General features: G+C 40.2%; 1 long non-coding RNA gene across 2 annotated transcripts in view; it reads right to left on the bottom strand.

The window, feature by feature from the left end:
• Nucleotides 1-852: 852 nt before the first annotated feature.
• LOC121011836 (uncharacterized) overlaps nt 853-7,750 on the bottom strand; it is a 73,495-nt gene continuing 66,597 nt past the window's right edge. For both annotated transcript variants that reach the window (XR_005781790.1, XR_005781791.1), the window contains one exon: nt 853-1,457. This is a non-coding gene — a long non-coding RNA (uncharacterized LOC121011836). The remainder of the gene's footprint in view (nt 1,458-7,750) is intronic.

Below are 7,750 nucleotides of genomic sequence, written 5' to 3'. Positions count from 1 at the left end.
GCTCGAACCCACGAACCGTGAGATCATGACCTGAGCTGAGGTCGGATGCTTAACCCACTGAGCCACCCAGGCGCCCCCAAAAATGTTTTAAAATTTTAAAGTTTTGCTTGCGTTAAGTCAGGTTTGAGAAAAAGCAAACACTTCAGCTGGCTCTGGGTGGGGGGACATGACACTTTCAAAGAGACAAGCCAAACAGTAGCCACTGGAGTCAAGAGAGCATCAACTTATATGTTTTCCAGAGACTCTTAGATTGACCATCAACTGAAACAGTACCTGGGAACTAGCCAGCATTAGTTTCCAAACATCTTTTGTATACCAGTCCCTTGTACATGTTACAGCTCAGTTCTAACGACTGGGGTTGCCATCTTATATTCTGGGATTCTGATTGCTAACCTCTGGTAACTTCTGAATGGGTACGTTAAGAGAAGTGAAAACACGTGTTATGGCCATATGGACTGGTGACTAGAAAATATTAGGAGGAAAAACAAATAGAATTTTGCCTCCAAATACCTATATTCTTCTCAGGAGAGGGAAGGGAGTCACATATCCAATTCTTGGGTGAATCCTAACCTTCTAATAAACAGCTGGATGCAATGTTGTAATTGTCATGACACGCAATCCCTCATGAGCTACGTGCAATGCATAAAGGGATTCCAAGAACAGAAAGGATGACATTTGTTGTTATGAAAGTTCATGTTTCTGAATATTAGGGAAAAAAATAGGCCCCAAAAGATGCTGCCAAGTCTCCTGTGCATATTTTCTGTATAAACTTACTTATTCTGATTCTGGACCAATGGCATTTTCTTTTTCCAAACACCTTTTCTTTCACTTAGCAAAAAATGACTCATAAGCTGCTCCAGAAGAGGTCAATGATTTGGTTTAATTACTTGTCCAGGGACATGAGGAGAAGCTCAGGTAAATAAAGAGTTGGTTTTCTGTAAGTGAGTAAGCATGCATATGTTAACATGATCTTCCCTCCCCCAGAGGCCCTAAACGACAGAAGAGGGAAAAATAAAAAATAAAAAAAAAAAAAACACAACTCTGCCGATCAGCATTTGTATTTCAAAGATTAGCAAGCTACTTCTTATTAGAGCTCCAGAGAGTCTGGGAACTTCAAACGAGATAAGATTTGATATTGACAAACGGTGTGCTTCTTCCCAGGAAGATCATTTCAAAATGTACACGACTTCTTTGGCTCTGCACATGCATTCCCCATCACAAGGCTATAGAATGCACATTACAGGGCACTAAATGACGTTTTTATAACTCACTTTATATGTAACCGAAACTACCGCGGGTCCTGTATGTGTTCCGCGTTGGTGGAGGCAGTGTCTGGGTGCGATGGAGAGTGTCCATTCGGGGGGGCAGGCAGGTGTGTGCCTCCTTCTAGCCTCCTAAGGTGGGACCGTGGGCCGCTTTCACCGCCTCTTGGAGATTCAGTGTTTCCATCTGTAAAACTGGATTGTTTGCATGGATTAAAGAAAACAATGCACATAAAGTGTTTACCAGCTTATCTGGCATATAGTTAGCATACAATAATCAGCACCTGTTCTTACTGTTATTATTACCAGGCACTTCTTCAGTGCCTGATATGGCCCCTTGCCCTCAACAATCCAAAAATCCAGTAGCAAGACAAGGCTGGGCAAGTATGAGGATAACTAGAAGTACAAGGCCCTGCGCGATCCCTGCCACTGATTCTTTGAATGAGGTAATAGCATATCTTGCCACAAAGTCTGAAATTTTTATGTAATAGCAAGTGGAACAGAATCATGCTTTCATATATTTTGCTGTGTTATTTCAACTATTAGAATTATTAAAAATTTTGCCTCCTCTGGAAACATGGTGGGGGAAGGGTGCGCCTAGCTTCCTTCCTTCCTTTTTTTGATGTGTTGATGGCATTTTTTTTTTTCCTAATGAATTTCAGTTTACTGCAATGTGATTTGGCCTTACCAGGTCACTATATGAGGTAAAGCGCATCCTGTTACGTGTGTTGGGTGTTATAAGAATAAGCTAAATATGTTGAAAGAGGTGTGAGTAGATAGTATATTCATAAAGTAAGGATGGGATGCTCTGTCAGTTCTAGTCCTCTGGGAAGCAAAAGCCAAGATACAGTAACCAGTATGAGAGATATATGGGGGCTAACGGCTGTGAAAGATAAAGGCCCGAGGGGACAGGAGGAGTGGGGAGCCTTCAGTCTGTGATGCAGGTCTAACAGCTTTCAAAGGGGAGGGGAAGAGCTTCAGACTGCGGGCCCTCTGAGAATGTCTCAGCCAGCCCCCTGGGTTGTTGGTGGAAAGGCTCTGGGGTCCCCACCATGCTCGGTCATTGCCTGCGAGCTTCCAGTGAGTGAAGGCTCGGGGTGGATGCTGCGGTGGATTCCAGAGATCTGCACCTGTAGGCGCTCAGTCAACCACACCACTTCTAGCAGGTTCTTCCCAGAGGGAGATTCGAAAGGTACACCTCCACAGCTGCCATCCGTGGGCTCCAAAATGGAACAATCGGAGAAGAATAAAGAGCTCCCTGGGGCTGAATGATGACTGAAACTAGACATTCAATTGAAAGATTGAAAATTAAGGTTGAGAAAACCCCTCAAAATGTAGAATAGGTCAAACAGATTGAAAATATAAAATACATAAAATTGTAAAATGAGGCATTCAAATAGTAATCCAGGAAAGCCATTTTTTTATTAATTAAGGCTTCAGAAAAAAGGGAGGGAGATAAGAGAGAAAATTATATTACAAAGAGAAGTTCCTAGAACTGAAAACTAGGTAGAGCCTTCCCCACAATGAATTTAAAACAGACCCACACCTGGATACATCTTCATAAAATCACCGAACCCTAGGGGCGCCTGGGTGGCTCAGTCGGTTAAGCGTCCGACTTCAGCTCAGGTCACGATCTCGCGATCTCGCGGTCCTGAGTTTGAGCCCCGCATCAGGCTCTGGGCTGATGGCTCAGAGCCTGGAGCCTGCTTCTGATTCTGTGTCTCCCTCTCTCTCTGCCCCTCCCCCATTCATGCTCTGTCTCTCTCTCTGTCCCAAAAATAAATAAACGTTGAAAAAAAAATTAAAAAAAAAAACTTTTTTTTAAAAATCACCGAACACTAAAAAGAGAACATCCCCCAAAGCTTTCAGAGAGATACAACAGTTCACATGCAAGGGAAGGGGAATCAGATTGTCACCAGACTTCTAAAGAGTAAGTCTGGAGGCCTGAAAACAAAAGATACAGTGCTTTAAAGATGCTAAAGAAAATTATTTATATCCCCAGACTGGCCAATAATGATTTCAGCATGAAAGCACTCAGAAAATGTAATTTGCAAACAATTTGTCTTAATTCCTGGAGGATGTACTACTCCACATAATTGGGATAAAAAAGAAAAAGGAGGGGTGCCTCGGTTGAGCATTTGACTCTTGGTTTCAGCTCAGGTCATGATCTCATGGTTTGTGAGCTTGAAGCTTGCATCGGGCTCTGGGCTCACAGCACGGAGCTTGCCTGGGATTCTCAGTTTCCTTCTCTCTGTCTCTTTCTGCCCCTCCCATGCACGCTCACTCTGTCTCTCAAACAAATAAAACTTTAAAAAAAAAAAAAAAAAAGGAAGACATAGGATTCGAGAAACAGTCTATCCAACCAAGTTAAAACAATGATGGGAATTTTCAGGGTGACATTTGCAGCAACTCTAGAGCCCCAGTCCCCCCTGGAGCAAGAGGCCAGATGGGACCAGGAGGGAAATCTCTGTGGAATAAAATATGTGATTAAAAATGGCATTAATTGAGAATATTAATAAAAGTTTGAAATGCCAACCTCTCATCAAATAAGTAAGGGCAAAAAAGACTCAGAAAAACAAAGACTATAAGAAAAGTGCTGTGCAATAAGAGGCAATCCAAAATGTGGTGTCAATTTAGGCAAATGACATAATGGAAAAAGGGAAATCTATTTGGCTTTGACGCTAGAAAGAGCTTCTTTAAAGTGGCCCAACCCTGGCACTATAAAGCCTAGAGAAAATGAAAAGTAACCCTAATACACTGCTTTGCGAAGCAGTAGACAGTAGTTACATTGTTATACTAACGCAAACACTGTTTATTCATTTTTAAATTTCAGAGTCAATCCACAAACAAAGCAGGAATATTGGTGAAATCTCAGGACAAAATGTAATTATGAATAAATATTGGATGATGCAAAATAATATAGAGCTGATAGATGGCAGTGGGGGTAGGGGAGATATGGAAAGGAAGGGTAAGGCAGTTTTCCAAGTTGGAATGACTCAGTAGAAAATCAATGGAAACAAATAGTTTAATCATATTATTTCATGTTACAAAAGTAACCAATGGAAGAATTAAAAGTCGTATGAATACTAAATATTGGGAAGAGGATGCAAAAGGGGATGTTAATGCGAGGTAAATTTTCATTTCTTATGCATTAATTGATCATAATTATAAATGATAATAAGACTACAGCGTTATAATTATAGTACCTACACTTGTGGAAATAACTAAAGAGTTGAAAAGAGAAACAATACAAAGAGATGAAAATATATCAAGAGGTAGTTGGGGAAATACCAAGCTTTATGAATTCTTTATTATTTGATTTTTACCACACACAATCATTATTTTGATAAAAACTGAAATTAAAAACAAAACACTCAAATCTTAGATTTATTTATTTATTTATTTATTTATTTATTTATTTTATATTTTGTTCATTTATTTTTGAGGGAGAGAGAGAGAGACAGAGCATGAGCTGGGGAGGGGCAGAGAGAGAGGGAGACACAGAATCTGAAGCAGGCTCCAGGCTCCGAGTTGTCAGCACAGAGCCCAACACAGGGCTCGAACCCATGAACTGTGAGATCATGACCTGAGCCAAAGTCGGAGGCTTAACCGACTGAGCCACCCAGGAGCCCCAACACTTAAATCTTACCTTGTTTAAGGCAATAGTGGTTGCCATAGCAATATTGTATCATGTAGATTTTAAACCCTTTAGGTTTTTCGTCCCTTCAGTGGGCAGAAGATTATGTAGCTCGTATGTCCACTTCTTCCCCTCCGTCTGTCTGTCCCTCTGCCCCACCTTCCCCCACCCCCAACAATATTCCAGAATGAATAAGAAATTGGCATATTTCTTAAGGAGACACAAATAGTCACCATTTTGAACTGCCTGCTGTAATTAAATTATTATATCATGTCATAAATGAAAATGTGCAGGCATTGGCATATTGTGGGCATTAAATTTGTAGTGACAAAACAATTAGAAGAATATCCTATAGCCACTGACCTGGATATCATCCAGATCTCAAGCCTGTTTCTTATTTAGTTCTCTCTTTGGGCTTTTCAGGGCTCAGGAAAAAAAAAGTGTAGTTTTTAATCTCATTTTTGGGTCAGTAGTCAACTTGGTTAGGGAAATGGCTGTCATTGCTAACATCATCATCATAGCACATGAGAACAGCTTCTCTGTTATTCAGAAGGTCACCTTGCTTCCAACATCCTTCTACAGCATAAATGGTTAGATCCCAGAACATCTAGAGTATAAGCTTCCCTCTGGGGCATTTGAGCCACTTGAAGTATGACTAGCACGACGACAGAGAGCCTTTCCTTATATGTTGGCTTTTACAACTTTGTTAAGAGCCAGAAAGAGAATCTTTTGCCACACCTGCTACCAAGATTTAATCGTGAGAAGGACACTGGTCATTCTCTTTTAGTCGCTGTTGAGGGGCATGTCTATGTGCCTCCTGCCATGTTAGGAAATTTGCATGTATTATCGTTTAATTTTCACAACGATCCTGGGAGGCAAGGACCATTATTACAGCTGTTTTTCAAACATAAAACTGAGCCTTAGGGGAATCAAATAGGTGTTAAGTAATGGGACCAGGATTTAAAGCCTTTGTGCCAGTTCCAGATTCTAGACGGTGGTCTACTGTAAGCTTATGGTTTGAGTTTCTCTTCATTAATCTAAAAGCTCTTTACCTCAGTGATACTTTAACAAATATACTATTCTTCTCTGTTTATATCATCTTGTTTTATCCCTATAGGCTCATCCTTTAAATTTTTTTTTTTTTTTTACTGGGGCTCCTGGGTGGCTCAGTTGGTTAAGTGTCTGACCCTTGATTTTGGCTCTGGTCATGACCTCATGGTTCATGAGTTTGAGCCCCACATTAGGCTCTGTGCTGACAGTGTGGAGCCTGCTTGGGATTCTGTCTCCCCCTCTCTCTCTGCCCCTACCCCACTCATGCTCTCTCTCTCTCTCTCTCTTTCAAAATAAATAAGTAAACTTAAAACAATATTTTAAAAATGTATGTAGTAAAATTGACCAAAATAACTTCACAGGCTTTATTGCTACTATTGTTTTGTGCACTGAGAGTATATCCCTTCTGCTTTTTTCTAGCATTTTACATCACACAACCTCAACTAGAATCTGTCTTCATTTACAACTAAAACATTTCTTTGGAAGGGAAGGACTAATTCTGAATAATCAGATCCATTAAGTAATTTAAAGCATTTCACTCCCATAGCAACCTAAAATCTGTCTGTATTGGATAAAATTCTCAGAACACTTTTAAAACGTAAGTTGAAATTTTGCATCACTTCCAAAATATTGAAGTTTTAATTTTTTAAATAATTAAGCAAGAAATTAAATGGCAAATTATAAACACAACATGTTGGTTTTAACAGCACTTTCATATTCATTTATAATGTATGAATATTTAAACAGCGAAAGTTTGGATAATCTACATTTTAACATATAGTAACAGTAATGTGTGGTATCCAATGAGTAGATGCAAAAACAGTGCTATTCTATTAAGAGATTAAATATCGGGATGCCTGGGTGGCTCAGTAGGTTAAGTGTCCGACTTTGGCTCAGGTCACGATTTCATGGTTTGTGAGTTTGAGCCCCGCGTCGGGCTCTGTGCTGACACCTCAGAGCCTGGAGCCTGCTTCAGATTCTGTGTGTCCCTCTCTCTGCCCCTCCCCTGCTTGTGCTCTGTCTCTCTCTCTCCTTCAAAAATATATAAGCATTAAAAATTTTTTTTAAAGAGATTAAATATTGAGTGGAAGAAGATGTGTAGTTGGGTTTTTTCTTCATTTATTTTGAAAGAGAGAGAGAGCCAGTGAGCATGAGCAGTGGAGGGGGAGATAGAGGGGGAGACAGAGAATCCCAAGCAGGCTCCACACTGTCAGTCAGCACAGAGCCCTGTGTGGGGCTCAAACTCAGCAACCATGAGATCATGACCTGAGTTGAAACCAAGAGTAGGACACATAATGGACTGACCCTCCCAGGCGCCCCTGTAGTTGGGTATATTTTGTGTAAGTGAATTTGATTAAGCAGAAGTCTGTTATTAAGTGGGGAAAAAGGCAAACAACATGTCATTTGTGTTTAAAATTTTCACTTGTGGGCCAGTTTATTCTTTTGCAGGAAGGAACAAAAATCAGATTTCTCTGAATAAAAATAGACTAATGGCACGAAAATAAGACAGAAAATAAATCCGGATGTTTGAAGTGTTATCCTGACTAAGTATTACCTCTAGTTTTTTAAGTCAACTTTATTTAGAAATAATTTGCATACAATAAGATGTACATACTTTAAGAATACAGCATGATGAGTTTTCACAAACGCTTACAGCCATCAGCCAGCCACCTTCATGGTCAACGCATAGAACATCATTCCAAAAGTTCTCTGATGGTTCCTTCTAGTCAACCTCTTCCCTCCACTCCCAGACCCAGGGGAGCACTGGTCTGTTGTCTGACACTATACATTAGATTCATCT

Source organism: Herpailurus yagouaroundi, unplaced genomic scaffold (assembly GCF_014898765.1).
Source record: "Herpailurus yagouaroundi ecotype Mexico unplaced genomic scaffold, PumYag 195, whole genome shotgun sequence".
NCBI classification, from domain to species: domain Eukaryota; kingdom Metazoa; phylum Chordata; class Mammalia; order Carnivora; family Felidae; genus Herpailurus; species Herpailurus yagouaroundi.
This window is presented reverse-complemented; position numbering and strand designations above follow the sequence as displayed.